This window comes from Ambystoma mexicanum, chromosome 1q, assembly GCF_040938575.1.
Source record: "Ambystoma mexicanum isolate Mex_15411 chromosome 1q, UKY_AmexF1_1, whole genome shotgun sequence".
Taxonomy (NCBI): domain Eukaryota; kingdom Metazoa; phylum Chordata; class Amphibia; order Caudata; family Ambystomatidae; genus Ambystoma; species Ambystoma mexicanum.
The window spans coordinates 515,369,190-515,388,925 of NC_090922.1; the positions used below are offsets into that span (position 1 = coordinate 515,369,190).

The 19,736-nt window shown below is 47.4% G+C and overlaps 1 protein-coding gene across 3 annotated transcripts in view; it reads right to left on the reverse strand.

Annotated features, from left to right (window-relative positions):
* Positions 1 to 19,736, reverse strand: part of LOC138530413 (guanylate-binding protein 1-like) — a 1,110,598-nt gene that overhangs the window by 814,882 nt on the left and 275,980 nt on the right. The window lies entirely within an intron of this gene.

Here is a 19,736-nt window from a genome sequence, read left to right on the forward strand (position 1 = left end):
ACATCCTTGTGGACCATATGCAAGGACTCCTGATCTTCGTTGTCTGTGGACGAGACCTCCATGGCTTGGGCGATGGCCTGGGAGGGCTGTTTCGGGGCCTCCGCACAGGGGGAGTCAATAGACAAGAAAGGGACTGGAAAAGACGGCGTGGGTGAGATGATTGAGAGTGCAAGAGATCAGAGTAATAGAAGAAAGAAGTGCATCATCATACAGAGTATGAAAAGAAGAGAAGGACACACCATCGCACATAGATCGAGATCTATGCCAGCGACGCGCCAAGCGACAGAGTGCCCTTCACACAGAGCGAAGATAACGAGTAAGCCAAGGCTGGGAAGGTTTATGAGAAGGAAGGAATTTAGAGAGAGGATATAAAGTATCAAGAGAGGTGAAAGGGATACAACAAAGACCACAAAAAAGTTTGTTTTTTTAATGGGTTTGTTCAGTCCATGTAAAACACATCTGCCCAACACAACTGGCCGCCAAATCTATGTAGTCTCTATGTAGTATGTGTTTGCTTGAAGAGCATTGCAATTCAAGTATCTGGTTGACAATCAACACAATTAGGAAATTAGGTGATAATCTTGCATGTGTTATAAACACCTTGTCCTTGTTATTTGTTAAGAAGGAACAAGTTACTTACCTGTAACTGTTGTTCTCCAGCATGGGTCTGGCATGGATTCACATGCTCATGAATATTCCCCGTCGTCAGGCCGGGAATCCTCGGTATAGAAAAAAAATCAGTATCATTTTCATTTCTGATCTGTCTTTCTTAGTAGTAACCGATCACTGGTCTCTGGGTCATACTGCCCCCAGCCAATGACTGCCCTCTCCCTAAGCCCCGCCTCTGGCAGCCATCCTCAGATTTGGTAGCACGTAAAGTGGCAGTATGACCAAGTGAAGAGCCGCAGAGGGGTAGGCGGGAGGGTTCACATGTGAATCCATGCCAGCCCCATGCTGGAGAACAACAGTTACAGGTAAGTAACTTGTTCCTTTTCCAGCAATGGGTCTGGCATGGATTCACATGCTCATGAATAAGAGAATACATAGCAGTACACACATGCACAACCACAGGAGGTGGCAACAGGCTCAACATTAAGCCATACAACTCAACATTAAGCAACTCAAACCTCCTCACCAGGCTCACCTTAGGTGACCAGGTTGCGCAGCACTGCTTGGCCGACCCTGGACTCCTCCCCGGAGTCCCGATCGACGCAGTAGAATCTTGTGAAGGTGTGCGTCGACCTCCACGTCGCAGCCCTGCAGATGTCCAGCAGGGGCACACCAGACAGGAACGCCGTGGTAGCAGCGATCGCTCTGGTCGAATGGGCTCTCGGACGGCCGGGCAGCTGTCGGTTTGCCAACCGGTGACAGTGCATGATGCAGCCGGAGAGCCATCTGGAAATGGAAGTCTTCGAGAGAGCCTTCCCTTGATTCACAGTCCCAAAGTTCACAAACAGTTGTGACGTCTTCCGAAAACTCTTTGTGCGGTCCACGTAGAACTTCAGCGCTCTAGCTACATCCAGCGAGTACAAAGTCCTCTCAGCCGGCGCCAAAGGCGACGGGAATAAAACTGGCAAAGTTGAGGTGGAAGTCTGACGGCACCTTGGGCATAAAGGATGGGTGTGTCCTCAGCACCACCCTCGTGTCATGAAAAGTCAAGTATGGAGGCTTGCAAGATAGGGCCTGGATCTCTCCCACTCGTCGTGCGGAGGTGATGGCCACGAGGAAAGCTGTCTTCCATGACAGGAACTTCAAAGGCGCCGAATGCATAGGCTCGAATGGGGCCCCCATGAGCTTGGTCAGCACCACATTAAGCTCCCACGCCGGGACAGGAGCCTTCACCGGCGGGAATGATCGGAATAGTCCCTTCATGAATTCTTTCACCAGGCGATGAGACCACAAGGACGCCCGTCCCTTCGTCCTGGTATATCGGGAGATTGCAGCCAGATGTATTTTGATGGAGGCGTGAGCCAGTCCAGCTTTGGCCAGCGATAGTAGGTACGGCAGTACTTGAGGGGCCGTAATCCACAGAGGGTTAATCTTCTGTGCACGGCACCAGACAGAGAACCTCTTCCATTTATGTCCGTAGCACTTGAGAGTTGAGGACGCCCTGGTCTTTGCAAGAATCTCTCGGCAGTCGGCCGGGATGTCGTACCCTCCAAACTCTAGTGCTGCAGGAGCCAGGCCTGCAAGTTCAGCGACTCCGGGTCGTGGTGAAGAATGGCACCTCCTTCTCTGGAGAGAAGGTCTGCGTCCGTCGGCAGCTTGACTGGTGGGGACGTTGACAAGTCCAGAAGGTCCGGGAACCAGATCCGCCTCGGCCACGCCGGTGCGACGAGGATCATCCTGCACCGGGACCTCTTGAGCTGGTTAATGAGCCGGAGCAGCAACGGCAGCGGAGGGAACGCATAAAGAAATAGGCCGTCCCAGGGGAACGAGAAAGCATCGCCCATGCTCCTCGGCTGGGGAACCTGCTGGCGAACCTCCGGCACTTAGAATTAGTCGCTGTCGTGAAGAGATCGATTTGGGGTTCGCCCCATCGTCGGAAGAGTCGATCCACTTGATCCTGGCGTAGTTCCCACTCGTGGCACGAGCGCAGCTCCCTGCTGAGTGAGTCGGCGATCGTGTTTTTTATTCCTGCCAGATGAAGAGGCACCAGAAAGATCCCATGGGCGACGGCCCAATGCCACAGATCCTGGGCTTCCTTGGACAGGGCCGGGGACCTGGTTCCGCCCTGCTTCCGGATGTAGAGCATCGTGGTGGTGTTGTCGGTGAAGATCCTCACCACCTTGCCCTTGAGGTATGGAAGAAAGGACCTGAGGGCCCAGAACACCGCGCGGAGCTACAAGATGTTGATGTGGAGAGACTTCTCCTCCGGGAGCCAAAGGCCTCTCGCGTGAAGATCTCCGGAGTGTGCTCCCCAACCTTCCAGGGAGGCGTCCGTCGTCACCGTCACCTGGTGAGCTGGGGTCTGAAAGTCTGTGTCCGCCGACAGATGGGAGTGGGTACCCCACCACCGGATCGCCTGACGGAACGTCTCGTTGAGAGGGATCCTGTCCTTGAAGCTGCCCGTCGACTGGATCCAGCGGGCGTCGAGGATCTCCTGTAAGGGTCTCATCCGAAGCCTGCAAAGGCGCACCAGATAAATGCAGGAGGACATCATCCAGAGGAGGGACTTGATAGATCTTACCCTGGCCATGTCCGTGGCCAGCAGACGCTGCACCTTGCCCAGAATGGTCCTGGTCCTTTCCTCCGACTGCGAGGCCAGCCGCGCCACTGTGTCGAGCTTGGCTCCCAGAAACAGGGCGACTTGCGACGGAACCAGGTGGGATTTTGGAAAGTTGATGGAGAATCCCAGGTCCGTGAGCAGCTGGACGGTCTTCGCAGTGTTTTCCACGGCGAGCTCCCTTGTCCTTGCCCGGATGAGCCAGTCGTCCAGGTAGGGGTAGACGTGGAACCCCTGTAGGCGCAGCTACGCCGCCACCGGTGCGAGGCACTTGGTGAACACCCTGGGTGCCGACTTCAATCCGAACGGGAGGGCCTTGAACTGGTAGTGCCGCCCTTGGACCACGAACCTGAGGAACTTTCGGTGTCTTTTTAGAATGGGGATGTGGAAGTACGCATCCTCCAAGTCCAACGACGACAGGAAATCTCCCTCCTCCAGCTGTCCCAGCACATGCTGGAGGGTGACCATACGGAACTTCTGTGCCTTGATGTACTTGTTCAGTCGTCGTAGGTCCAGGATGGGGTGCCATCCCCTCCTGTCTTCTTTTTTTTTACGAGGAAGTACCTTGAGTAAACTCCGGAGCCCCAAAGCCTCTTTGGGACGAGCTTGATGGCACCCTTCTTGAGCATCGCCCTTACTTCCAACAGTAGTTGAGGGACGTGATTTTCCTTCCTGGCCATGGGAGGAACGCGAGGGCACTTCTTCTGAAACTCGAGGGCGTGCCCTTGGGCCAGGGCGTCCAGCACCCAACGGTCGGTGGAGATGGACTCCCACACGCTGACGAACCTCGCCAGCCGGCCTCCCACCGGGGTGCTTCGGCGGGGGCCCAACCCCACAGTCGGTTCAATCTTGTTTGGAGGCCGCTTGCCTCCTTGACCTCCTCGTCGACGATGACGGGCACCACCTGACTTGCTGCGTCCCCTGTAGGCTTCCTGGGACGAAGATCTTGCCGCTTGGCGGTAAGTGGAGGAGCCACTGCCGGATCCCTTGGAGGCACCTTGTCTGCCTCCAGAGCTCCGAAAGGACGGCCGTTGTTGTTGGAGCACTCCCAGTGCCCGGGCAGTCTCTGTGTCTGTCTTGATGGCCTGAAGGGACTCATCAACCGCCTTCCCAAACAGGTTGTTCCCGTCGAAGGGCATGTCCAAAACCTTGGTTTGTACGTCCTGGCGGAAATCCGTGGCCTTGAGCCATCCTCGTCGTCTCAAGCAAACGCCGTTGCCCAACTGACAGAAACCGGTGTCGGCGATGTCCATTGCCACCGTGATGGCGTGGTCCGAAGCAATCTCCCCCTCCTGTAGGATTTCAAGGGCCTCAGCCCTTTTGGCGTCCGGAAGGAAGTCTAACAGAGGGGCCATTTTGAAACACAACTCCCTGTCGTAGCGGGCTACGATAGCCAGGGCGTTGGCCGCCTTGATAGTCGTTGCTGCGGATGAGATGATCCGTCGTCCCATCGTGTCCAACTTCCTGCCCTCGCACAAGGTGGCAGGGTCAGGGACCCGGTACTTCTTCTCGTACCGGTCCCTCTTTGCCGGCGCCGTGGCAGGGTTCTTGAGGAGGGCGAGCCCCTCATCCCAGATGTCATCAAGAAGCGGTACGGCGAGGACCGTCTTCCTTTTAGCCTCGCGCCGTTGGTAAAGGAACCCTTCTTTCTTCTTTCCTTCTGGGCAGAGCTGAAAAAGCTCGGATGCCCTGGAAATCATGGCATGAAAGGTTCCAATCTCATCGGGCGGGGACGCCCAAGCAGGGGGTGACGGGGGACACGTCCCGTCGTTGCCTCCGTCGTCATCTGTACCTGTCGTAGCCGTGTCCATGCCTGTATCATCCCCGTGGGTAGTAGACCGGGGGGAAGGCAGAGCAGGCCGCAGAGGTGGGAGAGGTGGCGTATGATGCATCCTCCTCCTCTTATGCGGTGGACTCTCCGAAGGTCCTGGCTCCGGTTCCACTGTCCGGTCTGGCTCAGGTACCTCCGTCGGGGGAAGGGGCAACATTGTCCTTATCTCCGAGCATAAGGACTGAATCGCTGACAAAATGGCCGCCGAGGTGTCCTGCGGCGCCGGAAACGACGGGCGCGAGGGCTCTTAAGGAGCCTTGTCGGCGACACCGTCGCTCTCGTCGTCGCCCACGTCGGAATCCCTCCCGATGGGCTGGGCCTCTTCCACGACTTCGATGAGCTCTTCTTCAGAGGTCGTGTCCGTATCCACGATGGCCACCAGCCCCTCCCCCATCTTTTCCAACGCGGACTTCGTGGGGGTCTTCTCAATGGGCCTGAAAGACGACTCCCTCCGCAGTGGCAGGGAGACTCTGGGTCCTGAGGGCACCTCCACTGGTGTAGCCTCCACAGGCTGAGCCAGGGCCGCGGCGACATCCTCAATCGAGGTCTTAGCAGGGTGAATTAAGGCCATCGTCACCTTCTGGACGCCTGGGGCCTTCACCTTGGGGGGAGGGTCCGCGCCTCGCTCCCCCTCTGCCGGAATCTTCGAAATTGACGGGGGCCTCTCCAGAAGCTTTGCCGGGTTCTCGGACTTCCTCTTACCCGAGCCAGAGCGTTGGCTTGTGGTTGATGGTGCCGGGAAGGATGCGCCCTGCCTGGCAGCCAAGGAGCCCAACCGTTCTGCGCTCCCGGTGCCCGCAGACTCGCGGTGCTTAGCCTTTTGTTGGGCCCCCGTCGCCGGGGCACGCTCGGACTTCTTTTTCTTCTTCTCGCCCGACGGGCTCTTCTCTTCCAGCCAGTTGGCGAGACGGAGGTGGCGATCCTTCATGGTCCGCTCCGACATGTTCCCACAAAACGCGCAGTCCTTCTCCTTGTGCGTCTTGTCCTCATGGAGACAGTAGAAGCATAACGAATGCTCGTCCTCCTTGAAAACATTCTGAAGCTGGCATCCAGGGCAGGTCCTGAACAGCTTCCCGGGCTTCGAGCTTCCTTTCTCCTGGGCCATGTCCGGGGTAGGCCTCGGAACTTCTGGAATCCTCCAAAAGCGTAACTCGACGAAATCTTCACCCTTGAGGGGCATAGAAAACTCCGAAACGGATCCCCGTTGATCGGATGTAGAAACGGTGGAGCTTGAGGCTCTATTTAACCGAACATTGAGAAAAATCTCCTGTAAAAGCGCGAAAACGCAGCAAAAGCTCGAGAGCTACAGCACGAGGACTCCCAACACTTGAACGTGCGGTAAAAATCTGAGGATGGCTGCCGGAGGCGGGGCTTAGGGAGAGGGCAGTCATTGGCTGAGGGCAGTATGACCCAGAGACCAGTGATTGGTTACTACTAAGAAAGACAGATCAAAAACGAAACTGATACTGATTTTTTTCTATACCGAGGATTCCCGGCCTGACGACGGGGAATATTCATGAGCATGTGAATCCATGCCAGACCCCATGCTGGAGAAAGGTTCCTCCACTGATAGAGCATGTAGCTCACTGACTCTTCTTGAGGACGTACCTTGCACCAAGAAATCAACTTTCAAAGTAAGATTGCTTAGTGAATATTTGTGGATAGGTTCTAAAGGGTAAGCATCAGCTTATGTAGGACTAAGTTTAAATCCCAAATCGGAGTTGGTGTCATGTCGCCTACCTGGCACAGCAGTCTGAGGGGCCGGATGCCTTCCTGGTGGCTTCTCCCCTCCTGGCGGCGACTTTGCTCTCAGGTCTCTCTAGTGCCGGTTGCAGTGGGTGCTGCCATTGTGGGGGATCTGCGCATACATGGGAAGCCGCGTTCGGATCTTCGCGCATGCACATTAGAACAGTTCCTCTGGGTTGACGGGGCAACCGTTCAAGCCCTCCCGCAAGCCTCTGTTTCACACGGCTGCCTATGAGGTTGTTTTTGGTGCGGATACATTTCTCCCTCCAGAACCTTGTTCCCTAGATCCAGAACCTTGTTCTGCCTGTTCTTGCCTTGCTCTCTGAACCCTGGTTCCTGTTCTTTCTCTATGCTTGGGTTCCTCTGTTGTCTCCTTCTGGACCTCCAGCCTCCTTCCTCTAGAGCTGCCCCTTCGTATTTGTTTGCTGACCAGCCTTGGTTGCTGTTCCCAGTCCTCCTTTCTGTTGACTTGATCAGCCGCTGTCCATGAGTCCTCGCACCTTCCATCCAGCTGTATCCTGTTACCACCATCCTCAGGACGAATCGTGATCAGCCTTTTGGACTACTGAGTTTCGTGTGGCCTTCCCTGCCAGTGCCCTGCACTGTCCTTGCACCACGATAATCAGGGAAGGTCCATCCCGTGGCGTGGGGAGTCAGTTCACCGCTTCTCTCTCTTCTGTGTCTTAGGGTAACATTTGGGTTGGTTTTCCATGTCACAATATATTTATTCTCTCTCTCTCTCTCTCTCTCTCTCTCTCTCTCTCCTCCACCCCCCCACACCCCCCGTGGCTGCAAGGGTTAAATTCAAGACCCTTTGCATTATCCACAAGGCTTCCTGGTGCCTGGGCCCAATCTTATCTGCAATGCTCTCTTCCTAAAAACTCTCCATCCCGAGCCCTCCACTCGTCTTCCTCCTACTCTCTGCGGGTGAGCCGCTTCTCCAAGCAGAGACTTGGGGGGAGATCTTTATCCACTGCAGGTTCCACACTCTGGAACAGCCTCCCTGCCTCTCTCTCCGTCTTGAGCCGGATCTCCTTAAGTTCCAGAGGCTTTCCTTTTCGCCTCCTCCTTCACACCTGCTAACCACCTCTTTCTGCTCTGTTGCTCTCTCTTCCTTACTTCTATTCAGTTTTGCTGACTCGCTGCCTAGTGTACCCAGGCCTTGCACTGCCACAGCACTACTGCACTTCGGTTCCGACCCATGAGAGTGGCATCTCTCTGCACTTAACCCATGTACTGACGTGGCTGGGTGCATTTGGACCCTATTGCCCCCCCCCCCACCGCACTTCCTGTTCTGTTTACCTGCATGATCTGAATGTACCATGCCAAGATCGTTTGTCTCGCCTTCCCTATGTCTCCCCCCATGCATGGTTGCGCTTTGAAACACTTGTGTATAAGTGCATTATAAATAAATAAACAATCAATACAAATTACAATAGGATTACAATACAATAATCAAAAACCTTCCATAATATAACATTTGCATTAGACCCAAGGTCCCACAGCTTACCTTCATGCCCATTAGTTGCAATTAATTTCAGGTGGATAAACCGTTTTTTGATAGGTATAAGGACTAATTGCAATTGAGCAATTCAGAGTTTGCCAACCGATGCCCAGGGTGTCATTAGCCACTCTTGGATCCCTAGATTCAATGTGTATAAGATCACAGGCACTCTCCCCCAGTGATACAGTCTGGCACAGGTTAGAATAGACTACCGGGTTACAAATGAGCAACCTAGCACAGTGCGGAGCCACTGCAAACATTTATTTGTAAGCGCATCCCTAGGTTCCAATTGGTTTAGGGCCAGTTTGGGGACATTATGCAGATATGTTATTCCCCTCTTAGGTCACCCACTCACCTTACTGCTGGTCATAAATTCCCCAGGCTTTGGTCTACATACATAAAGACAAGCATCATTAGGGGCACATTTTCGTGTTATGTAACCAGACATACCAACTGGTTTATTGTTCTTTGAGATGTTAAAATGCATAGTCCAACCACCGGGGTGTGAGCTGCCGAAGCAATTGCGCATCTTGGTTCTGTGGTCTTGGGACAAGCACAGGGCAGCCAAAATGGGTAACGGCATGGGACTCCTGGTTGATCAAGGCCTTATTAGGACCAGTGTGTCCTATGTTTGCACCAATGGGCCCCAGCCCCAGTCCTGTTGTGCTGAAAGGATACTCTTTGTGTTTGTGTTTAGAAGGACATCCAAGTGTGAGTGACTGCAAAGGGGCGGAGGGGTCAGGGAGTGACTGCAAACTACCTCTCTAAATGGTTGATTAAGCCCTGTGAAGTTTGCGATTCCCAGTGGTGGCCCCTCGTTGGCTCTTCCTCTCCCCTGAGATTTAATAAGAGCTAGTAGCAGCTTTATTAGATTTACTAACTTGGACAAGAAAACAAATGCATTTACATCCTTACACAGGAATTGTGCCCGCCCCAAGCACTGCGTAACTCCTCAGTCAATAAAAAGTCAGATGAAAAAGCAGATGATGGAAAATCTATAACAGCAGTATCTGTATCTGCTGAATTGGCTCTGACCGGATGCTCAGGGATATAAGTAGCTGCTCCACTGCTGCTGGAAATATGTGGCGTTTCCGTTGGTTTATTGGGCAAATCCCCCCCAACCATCCCGATTTTTACCCAGGAACTTTCCTTAATGAGGGAGTACGGTTCTCCCGCGAGTTTTATAGGGCTACAAACTTTCTTCTTAAAAACCCCCGGTGCCAGCACCATGTGGTGGAGTTTATCGCCATTTGCTGCTTGACAGCAGAATTTTCGGTTTGCTCGTTATGTGACCTTGCATTGTAGGGCAGGGGTAAAACAAAGGGTGGGACAGAAGGTGAAGCAGAGGTGATGATTACACGTGGTGGTTAGATGACTTGGCTTGTCTCTTAGGTGAGCAGACAAAAGCAGTCACAGTCAGACAAATAATGCAGTTTCGTACACAGAAGCCCCCAACAGGCCCTGCTCAATCCCTAGTCTTGGTCTCTCAACGCTCACCTACATAGGTGCTTCACGTGTCGAGCAATCCTTTTAGACGGAAGCTCACTCCATTAAGGAACTTGAACAACCCAAGGCCGGGTCCAGGTCAGGTTGCTCAAATCAGAAGAAATGCCAGCAAATTATACCTCACAGCGAATTGGCAGCCACAAAATTGGTTCAGATTTGTCTACAATTCCTCAAAATAGCCCCAGACCACTGCCAAATATTTGTATTTTATTTTTTATCTACAAACAAAACAATGTTGAATGTGCAGTGTTTATGAATGAGGTCAGGAAACAGGAGAGGAAGCAATGGGAGAAAGAATACAGGTATACTTGTGGCTGGAGTAGGGTTCTTCTCCTATTGTAGGACAAGCCACTTTTTCACCACCCCCTCCAAACGTCCGCCCATCTTTGCTCATACTATGGCTCCACTGGGAGGGGACAAAAAATTGTTTTTTATTTTAAACTGAGGCAACACTTTGTTTCCTGGTGGTATTTTTCTGGGATTCATTGGATTCAACTGAAAACCGGAAAGCCTAACCATAATTGTATTGCTTCTTTTGATTAGCACCAGTTTCCCCCTGATGTGTATCTGGAAACTTCAAAAGTGCTAGTGCTATTGTTGCTATTGTTCTTATCTCCAATATGCTGATGTGAAGTGTTTGTTGTTCTTGAGACAGGCCCCCTGTATTTTCATGGAGAGAAGGTGCTTTCCATTTTGACAGCGACCATCTATTGTTAAGTCACTTGGGGCTGTGAAAAGTCATCCTCTCAACAGGTTTCCCCTGTTCCACCATTTTAGAGACTAAACAACCTTTTGTGATACAATCACTAGCCTTCACGCTGGTGACCACTGTGCCATTATTCTTGCTTGGGTCTCCTGTAGTCATGCATTTGGCACTAAAGGAATGCATGATGCCATCACACTAAACAGTTTCATTACAGTCTGTCCTGTCTGTCACAGCAACGTCTGGTAAAGGGAAACATTGCACAAAGGTATTACTTGGCTAGCTAGCTGTCTTGGAGAGATTTTGAAACAACCTTCTGGCGAGGGTTGTGCAATTAACTAACAGCAAGAGGATTCTGACATTATTTTAACCTATGGTGCGGTTACTCAGAGCATGACACAGGAAACAGGAAACAAAACATTAATCCTCCACTGTAGATTAATTCTAGTTACTGAAGGTTATTTGTAACATGGGTATTTATTTTGCTTTTTCTTATTCCCCTTCTTTTACAAGCGGTAATCAGAAAAATTCTCCTATGCAAATAAATACATATTTACCATCAACAATATAAATTGAAAGAAAAGACATAAAATAAATCAATAAAAAAAATACATGTTTTTCAAATGCTTTAGCTTTGTGAATCTTTTTGAACTGACGATTCCATTATAAATTATAACACGCAACAGTACTTAACAGGTCTCACAATCAACAGTACTGTTGCATACGGTTCTTTCTGACCAAAAGTTCAACACACTTCAAATGTAAATTACTCGTAACTTAACATAACAATATGTCATATTGTACGCCACATGTTTCAGTTTGTTACATTCCTATTACAGAACATTCATCAGGAGTAATATTAACCTCACCAAATGTGTTTGACAAACAAAAACAAAACCACGACAGGGGTCCTCAAGCATGCAGAAGAAAGTGCAACTCCCAAAAACCAATTGCTACTAAAAGTCCATTTCATTCTCGTTTTCTTTTGCAGATAGTATAACATCCAGATCTTCAAAAAGGAACCTGCAGATGACATATTTTCAAAAAATGTATTTGATCATCTAAATCAATTAGAATCAGCATGCCATATATTATGGTGGGGATTTAAAAGGTTATAAGTACCTTTATCTTAGTAATAGGCTTCTTTAAGGTTGCCCTCTAATTTTTAAGAAGACGAAATGGCTCCACTATTTAAAAATACAGATGTAGTGTTGTTAATACCAAGGTAAATATCCAAAAAAAAGTGCCACCACAACTGCCCAGGGCAGTTATTCCATAACATAGATCTTCAGTATTTCCTTCCTCCATTATAGTTAAGCGAGAAAACCCCATGATCTTGGAGCTAAGATACAATCTATCACAAAGGAGAGTTCAGAAAAAGAAGAATGTCTAATTCTATTCAAATCACGAGGTACAATTATAAAATATCTTCTGTCCCCTCACATCCTTATCATAGAGAGAGCTTGTATCGTGAGCAATTTTTGGAAAAATTGAGCTCATTAATTGGTGGGACGGGTAAGAATTCTTACTTCTCAAAAACTTGCAGAACTGCTTTAGTTCTTACAGTGCTCTCGTGCTTATCCAAACATGCAACATCCGCAAATAGTCTCCAACGACAAATAATGTCCCTTCAATATTAGTCCCATGTGTGCCTTCTTAACTAATTCTATCTGGCACATTGCAAGTCTCACTGTTAAACTTTACTGGATCACTTGACTTTTTCAACCAGTCTTTGTACCGTGTGGATTGGGATGCCAATGCGCCTCACTTCCTTTAAGCCTCTTTGAGGTCTCGCTATGCATAGAGCATTAAATCTGAAATCACGGCATGCACTTAAAAAAACGCTGACATCTTGGGAATACTCTCTTAAAGTGTCTCTGTCTGTCTGGTGGTTAATCTAGCCTGCTGTACATGTATGAGAGCATATGGACACTGAGTATGAGACCGCATTTCTCTGGACAGACAAAGAATGCTCCTAATTGTTATGGTCATCACAGTCATTGCTCGCGTTACACTAGACATCCATACTACACGTGGCAGCGTGGGATATTATGAAAGCATCTAGTGAACCGTACTCTTCACAACTGTCAACATTAGCACAAGTATTGCTCATATGTACTGCAAATATATCAAGCAGTTGACCATTATAAATATGAATATAGACCATTGTAAATTTATAAATGATGGTTGTGCCTGTGAAGATAATATTCCGTAGTTGCTACATAAGTCTCTTCATCTCAGAAGACCTTATGCCATTCCACATTTTTATTCAGCCCAATTTTCCAGCATTCTGTCAGAAAAAAAAGCTGTTCTCTTTTCAAAAGGTTTCTGTCTATGCTCTTTCCATGATGGCTTTTCAGCTGTTGAATAACTGTCCAGCTGAAAACATGAAATATATGGGTGTTTGTGACAAAGTGCTTCTTACATCATCACTCATTTAAAGGATGCCCCTTTACACACATTCACCCAGGGCCGGCTGAACCATTGCCTGGGCCCATGGGAGCCCATTTCAATATGTTTGAGGGCCCCCTTGCCTACAGTCTGGGACAAAAGACTGAGACAAACGTGGGGTTCTTAAATAATAATAGATACAAAACAGTATAGCGAGGATGTTAAGATTATCATGGGGCAGGCAGCAAGTGGGGAGCTGAAACGCTTTACTTTTTACCTACTCTTTGACTGCTGCATGGATTAATGCAGTATTTGTTAAAGGATGCTTTTGGGACCAGCCCACCAATTCTCGCAATGTTTTGGCACAAACTGTCCAGCAATTCGTGTTTAATGCATGTGAATATCTTTTCAAAAAGTGTAGGAGTCACCTATAAAATGTTACCCCGTGTCCTCCATCCCCCAGACAAAACAGCATGCAACTTTCTAAAAATAGTCCGGTCTATATTTTTGAGGAAAGGTTTCTTCCGACTTTCCTAACAGTGGCAGTTATAAGCAGTTATAAGCAGTGCAGGACAGTGCGACTGAAACGTAACTGCGGATTCACCATTTTCAACTCTGTGACGCATGAAAAAACGTCTGACTGCCATTTTGAAAAGTTATTCTACCTCATTGTAATCCCCCTTCGCCTTCTATGCGGTTGGTTTATTTGTGGGATTAGTATAATGTTTTCGTTTCTAAAATGCTTTACATGCGCTGTCCATTGTCCCATTGCTTTGTCTACGAAAGAAGAGCCCACGGAACATGGGCATGTCTGTGAACAGTATGAAAACAACACAGCCTGCCTTGGTCCTTTTAAAGGCATAATACGCCCCATTGTGGACGCCCTATCCCTTTCTCTGGGGTTATTTGTACAAGTAATACAATCTTCTCTTTTGTGCTGTCCGTGGTTCCTAAGCTTATTTCACAAACCTTTAGTCTGCAGAACTCGGGCAAGTTCACAAACAATACAACAAAGTCTGCCTTTTTAGTTTGGGCTATTAGGCGCTGTTTGAGACACCTATAAGCAGAAAATATTGCACTGGAGTACAGCTAGGGAGGAATGGCAAATGAGGAGGGACACAGGGCCTGTAGGTGTTATTTGGTTATGTGCCCACCCAATGGCCATGCTAATCCCTGGGGCCATTTCCATCCATTCCTGCCTCTGCCCACCCACAACTCCTCCTCTTTGGAACTCTTTGAGCTCGCTTTAATCAAACCCTACCAAATGGCTTTGCATTCAAAGTGCCTGCCAGTGTTTGTTCAAAGCAGTCTTCTCAGAGTTAATGGCTTAATTGGAGTTGTAAACAACGTGACATGAAGTCAATCAGTTTCTCAATTTATACAAAAGCAAATACAAAGGCTGAGAAAACAACACGTGTTCAAGTGGTCTGTTCTGTTTTCGTATAGATGTGTACTTGTCATTGTGGCCTAATACACTAACCTGTGAGCCAAACCCATGTTAGCCTTTTATTACCGCTTGTCAGTTTCTTTCTTCAAGCAGAGTATTTAAAGTGGGGGTGATTTACAAGTGATGGCCCATTTAAGAGAACATTGTTTTTCACAAGACATTCGTAAAGTTTCCTTTTTAAGAAATGCAAATCGGCATTTCCATTTTGAAAGCACACAAAAAGCAGACGTTCGCTGCCTAAGTCTTCTCTCTTATACAGGTGAATTAAATGATATCAAACCGAATAGTTTAAAACAAACTACATTATTTTCAGATGTTCATGTTTAACACACTAAAAAGGTGTTTATTTTTGGTAGAATGCAATATTTTCATCACATCATATACGAACCCTGCATTTGTCAAACACTGAAAACTTTTCACACATTACATGTTGTTAGAAGTCTTTAAAGTTCATTTTAAAACCCAATGGCCATTTTTTTTACTTTTGCTGAATTGCATTCTGGTATTTGTAGTCTTCCAGTCATGGTGGGGGGGATAATGCAACAATTGTACACTTTTTGCCTAACATATTCCTGTAAGGATTTATATATTTGAGTGGGTACCATACTAAAGTATGTGTACGTTTCAATGTATCTTTATAAAGCAGACCATTGTTGAAACCCAAACATGGGGTTGAGGAGGGGAAATGTTGAGAGGGCAAGTGAATCATAAATATTTGCACAGGATATGGCAAGAGAGGTTGCTATGCTGAAGACTGGTGTAGTTATTTTGCCCCAATTGTGGCCATGTGCTGCTTTTCAGGGCACATGTAAAGGAAACATGTGGGTGGACAGCTTAAATTATTTCAGAGGGCCGATGCAATCCGCTTAGGTGTTTTTGAGGTCGGCAGGTTTGATCAAGCATTTGACTACCAAGATTTCACTCCGGTTTCATGTTCCCAGTGCAGGCGCTAACCCACAAGAACACATAAAAGTGTCATCCAAAAACACGTCTCTTATTGGGATTTTGTTTTCCAGAGAATATTTCCCTACATGTTTACTGTACTGAGTTTAAAAGGTGAGCACTTTTTATACTTTGCCAGCACATTTATTGGAAAATGTCCACTCTCAGGATATTTTTCTGGCGTTGGTTACTTTTTTTGCAAGGTCAATGCTCTTTTGTCTTGATAACTTTCTTCTAAGGGAAAAGGCCAATTGAACTATTTCACTTTAAAATTTGTTCACATACTGTGCGTATATTCATGGGTGCTAGCTTTTGATTTTCGCTATGGTGGCAAAAGACCCCACACCGAGTGAAGCGAGGGAGCCGTACTCACCCACAGGTCAGAACGCCACATGTTGCAGCAGAAATAGGAAAAAGCCATATGATTTACAGGAAGGTCAGGGACGTCATTTCACCAAAATGCCAGGGGTAGCGGAAGTGACATCACCCGACCCTTGACCCTCTGATGACATCACAGGAAGTGATGTCATTAGACCCCGCCCCAAAGTGATATAGCGGGTAGCGATGGAACACGACATTTCACCCGTTGACAAAACAGGAAGTGGCATCACATAGCATTGTACACTATGAAAAATATAGTTATGATATCACTATATGATGTACATTCATACAAGAATGGATCGCCATATGTATCATTAAGTTCAGTGTTTATTGGCCCGTATTACCAAATGACTGTGTATGCAAGCAGACGTCCATGACCAAATGATAAGCGTAAGTGCTATATAATAACACATCATTAAGCGCTTTATATAGAAAAAATATACACCCAATATCACCCAACCTGTGTTGGTACTCATTTATCGACCTCAGAAGGATGAACGGCTTAGGCTTAGTGAGGCGTTTAAGAACAGACTAAATCAGTGACTCACCCCCTGAAGTGTGCCTGAAATAAACATTTAATGAGGCCAGCAATTACTGTATAGAATTCCAGAAGGACACATTATTTGGTATTCCTATTCTTTCTTATTTGGGGTCAGTGCTGAAAGTGTTAGAAGAAAAATAAGAACAAGTGCCTCAAGTCTTTTTTTTTAAGGGGCCTGAACAAGAAAGCCAGCCACCCCAGAAGTAAAGAGCCACAGCCCAGGAGCTTGCATAACTTAAAAAAAAAATAAAAAAAAAAAATGTATTTTTTTTTTTAGTAGAGGTCGCAAGGGACACCACATAGGTCGCAAGGGACACCACAGAGGTCGCAGTTGCGACCCCTGGCTACCCCCAAATGACGTCCCTGAGGAAGGTATAAACATATAACATCTCAACAGTCTCCTAATCTGCTGAGTTGCATCTGCAATATTCAGCTATAGGATCCCCTACTGTTCCGGCACCCGGCAAACAGTACTGGCCTGCTCACCCCTCCAATCAACGCTCAAGGGGGTACATTTATGAGACTCGCTTCTTATTTTGTAGTGCGAAGCGTAGTGATTATCTCTTTGGAGTTCATTTCTTTTGACAATCAAAATAATCCTTTTCTGTAGCTTCTGAAATAAAAGCATATTGCTAATTTGGACAATGTGACCAAATATACACACAATTAAAACAATCAAGAAACCTCTGCAAAATCAGCAGTTAATTTCAGTTAACAAAACATAATCACCATATTTTTACAATGCCTTTCAGAGTCAGATAGTGTTTAAGAACCAAAGTTTAAAAAAAGACCTTAGCAAACAGTATTTTTACCAATTACATCTGGGAAAAGATACTGCTCTCAAATGTCAGGTTCGCCACTTAACCACAGTGATTGCTCCCAGGCAAACCCTTTTATTACACTATGCCGTATCTGCTACAATTAGAAATTCCGCTCATACTGTCTGCTACTTCAAAAAAAGCATCACTACTGATATTGCCACATAGGTACATATTAATGGTCTAAATTCATATACTGGATGTCAGTGTATTAGTCTACTACCTTACGCATGACAACATGTTTTTAATTTACCTTCCCATGACACCTTTACGTACTGAAGACTTATTGTGTTAGATCACTGTCACCATTTATGCATATTAGGGGGGCCCACACATCTTTTGCCACCCAGGACCTCGCAAATCCTAGGGCCGGCCCTGCTCCCACACGTGACAATCTGCCAGTTCTGTTAAAAGGTTGTGCCTTATCGGTCCAATTACCTTGCGAGCTCTACATTTTATCATTGCCCGTATGACAAGTACTACCATGCTGCAAGCAGGGTCAGAAATGGCAGGGCTGCCAAGTGGACACTTTGAGCAAGTTCTGCCTTTTCAGACTTGTGGTTCTGTTTTTTTAGTTTGAGCTATTAGGTGTCGCTTGCCAAAACTATTGCTTTGGAGTACACATGGGGAGGAATGACATATATGAGGAGGGAGACAGTCTGTAGGTGTTTGGTTATGTTCCTACACATGCTAATCCCCATGGCCATTCCCACCCATTTCTGCCTCTGCCTGCCCAAAATCAGAGGTCGAAGTGGGCGGGAGCGGTCGGGAGCGGTGCTCCTATACTTTTTATTTTTTAGTTTCACTGCTCCTATACTTTTATTTTAAAAAGAAACCGTTCTGGAATGGTTTAGCTTTAAAATAAAAGTGTAGGAAGAAGTTGAAGCGTGCACTTCAGTGCACTGCACTGAACATTCACTTAAATAACAGGTGTGTTTTTGGGGGTTTGGATTGTGATAGGGAGAGGGCGCAGCAATGGGGTTTGTGGAGAGTGGGGGCAGACCACCAGGGAACATAGTTCCGCTACTTCTTTTCGTACACTTCGACCACTGCCCAAAATACCTCCTGATGGGAACTCTTTGAGCTCGCCTTTCCATCAAACTTTGCACTGAAATCACCTGCCAATGTTTTTTCAAAGCAGTCTGCTGAGAGTTAATGAATTAATTGGAGTTGTAAAAAAATAAAAAAAGGTCTTACCAGAACTGCCTTCAGCCACTCGATTTATAAACACTCTGCATGTCCTTCACTGAAGTCCTGCTAAAAACAAGCATTGACAAAGCCACCGAAGTCCTGTTTAAAGGCAACATTTTTGGGTTATGCATACATTTTATGCTTTTGCCAGGCATTATTATGTGCTCAACCACTCGCACCTGCTACCAACAATGGGTGCCTTGCAAGTGCCTTTCTCATGCCTATGCAAAAGCCCAAATTGTTGGCATTGCCAATGCTCCTTTCTCTTTTGAAGACTTATTGCAACCCATTCTGATCACCCCTCACACTCATATGTGTATGCGTAAGACTAGTGCAATAGTCTCTTTTTTTGCAAAATTGCATTTTCCTTAAAAATTGTCAACAATGTAGGTTAACAAAAAGTTTGTGATATTTGCGTTTGGTCCACACACATGCATCAGGGTTTTTGGATTCTTTGGTGAACCAGAAGAAGGAGTCCGGTTAAGAAGTGACATGTTCAAGGGCACTTATTTAAATAATATGAAAACGCCTGTCTAACCCTACAGCTTAACCCTACAGCTAAGAGGGAAATTCCCTACCTAACAACCTAAACTAATGGCTCGTCAAATGTCAAAAACAAATTGTCCTTAGTACAAACTCTACTTACTGTCTGGGGCCCTACCACTTAAAAAAAACATGTAAAAAAAATTGACCAGAATAATAGCTTCTATACTTGGGATTTGCTCGTCCCAACGACTAGGATCTCTTTCCAAAGAAGATTTTAAAATATCAATTTCCCACAATACAGTCTTTCAGCCTCTAAGCAGGTTCTGAATGGCAAGTCTTAAGTCTTTATAGACATCCACCACTTTCCCTGCTTTAGATGGAAATGGGTTCTTCTTAATGTAATGCCACCATTTCGGAATTGGCGTTTGATAATGTGTTTGGGTTTGAGCACAGGAACCTTCCAGGTTCTCTCTGTTCCCAGTCTTGCTCGATATTTGTATTTCCAGGGCTCCCAACCGCCCTCTGGCCCTCGGATAGGCTTAATGTAGTGGGGCCTCGGTTGGGCGTCTGCCCGTATGCAACGTTTGGGTTTTCCAGTGTTTGGGTTTTCCTGACTCCCGCAAACCTTACGGCCTACCCAGCCTCGGATAGCATGGTACGCCCCTCTCAGCGTTGTTACCTCTTCAGGAGCGTTTGCTTCCCTTGCTCTGACCTGCTTGGCAGCTGATGCACTTCTCATGTAGAAATTGGCAATCTAATCTCCAAGCTGCGGTCTGGTCTCAGAGTCAGTTAACGGGCCCCAGGGCTACCACAGCTTCCGTGGGGTTGTGCCACCAGGCGAGACAGTCCCTTTACCATCTCAGTATCTCTCTCGACTTTGGCTTCAGTGTCACTCAGAACGGGTGTCTTGCTAGCAATCGGCTCGCTCTCCACATTACTGCCGGATACACCCTCTAGCTTTACTCCACCCCTCTAGGATATCTTCACGTCAGAGGTTTGCATCTGCGTAGGATTCCCTCTCCT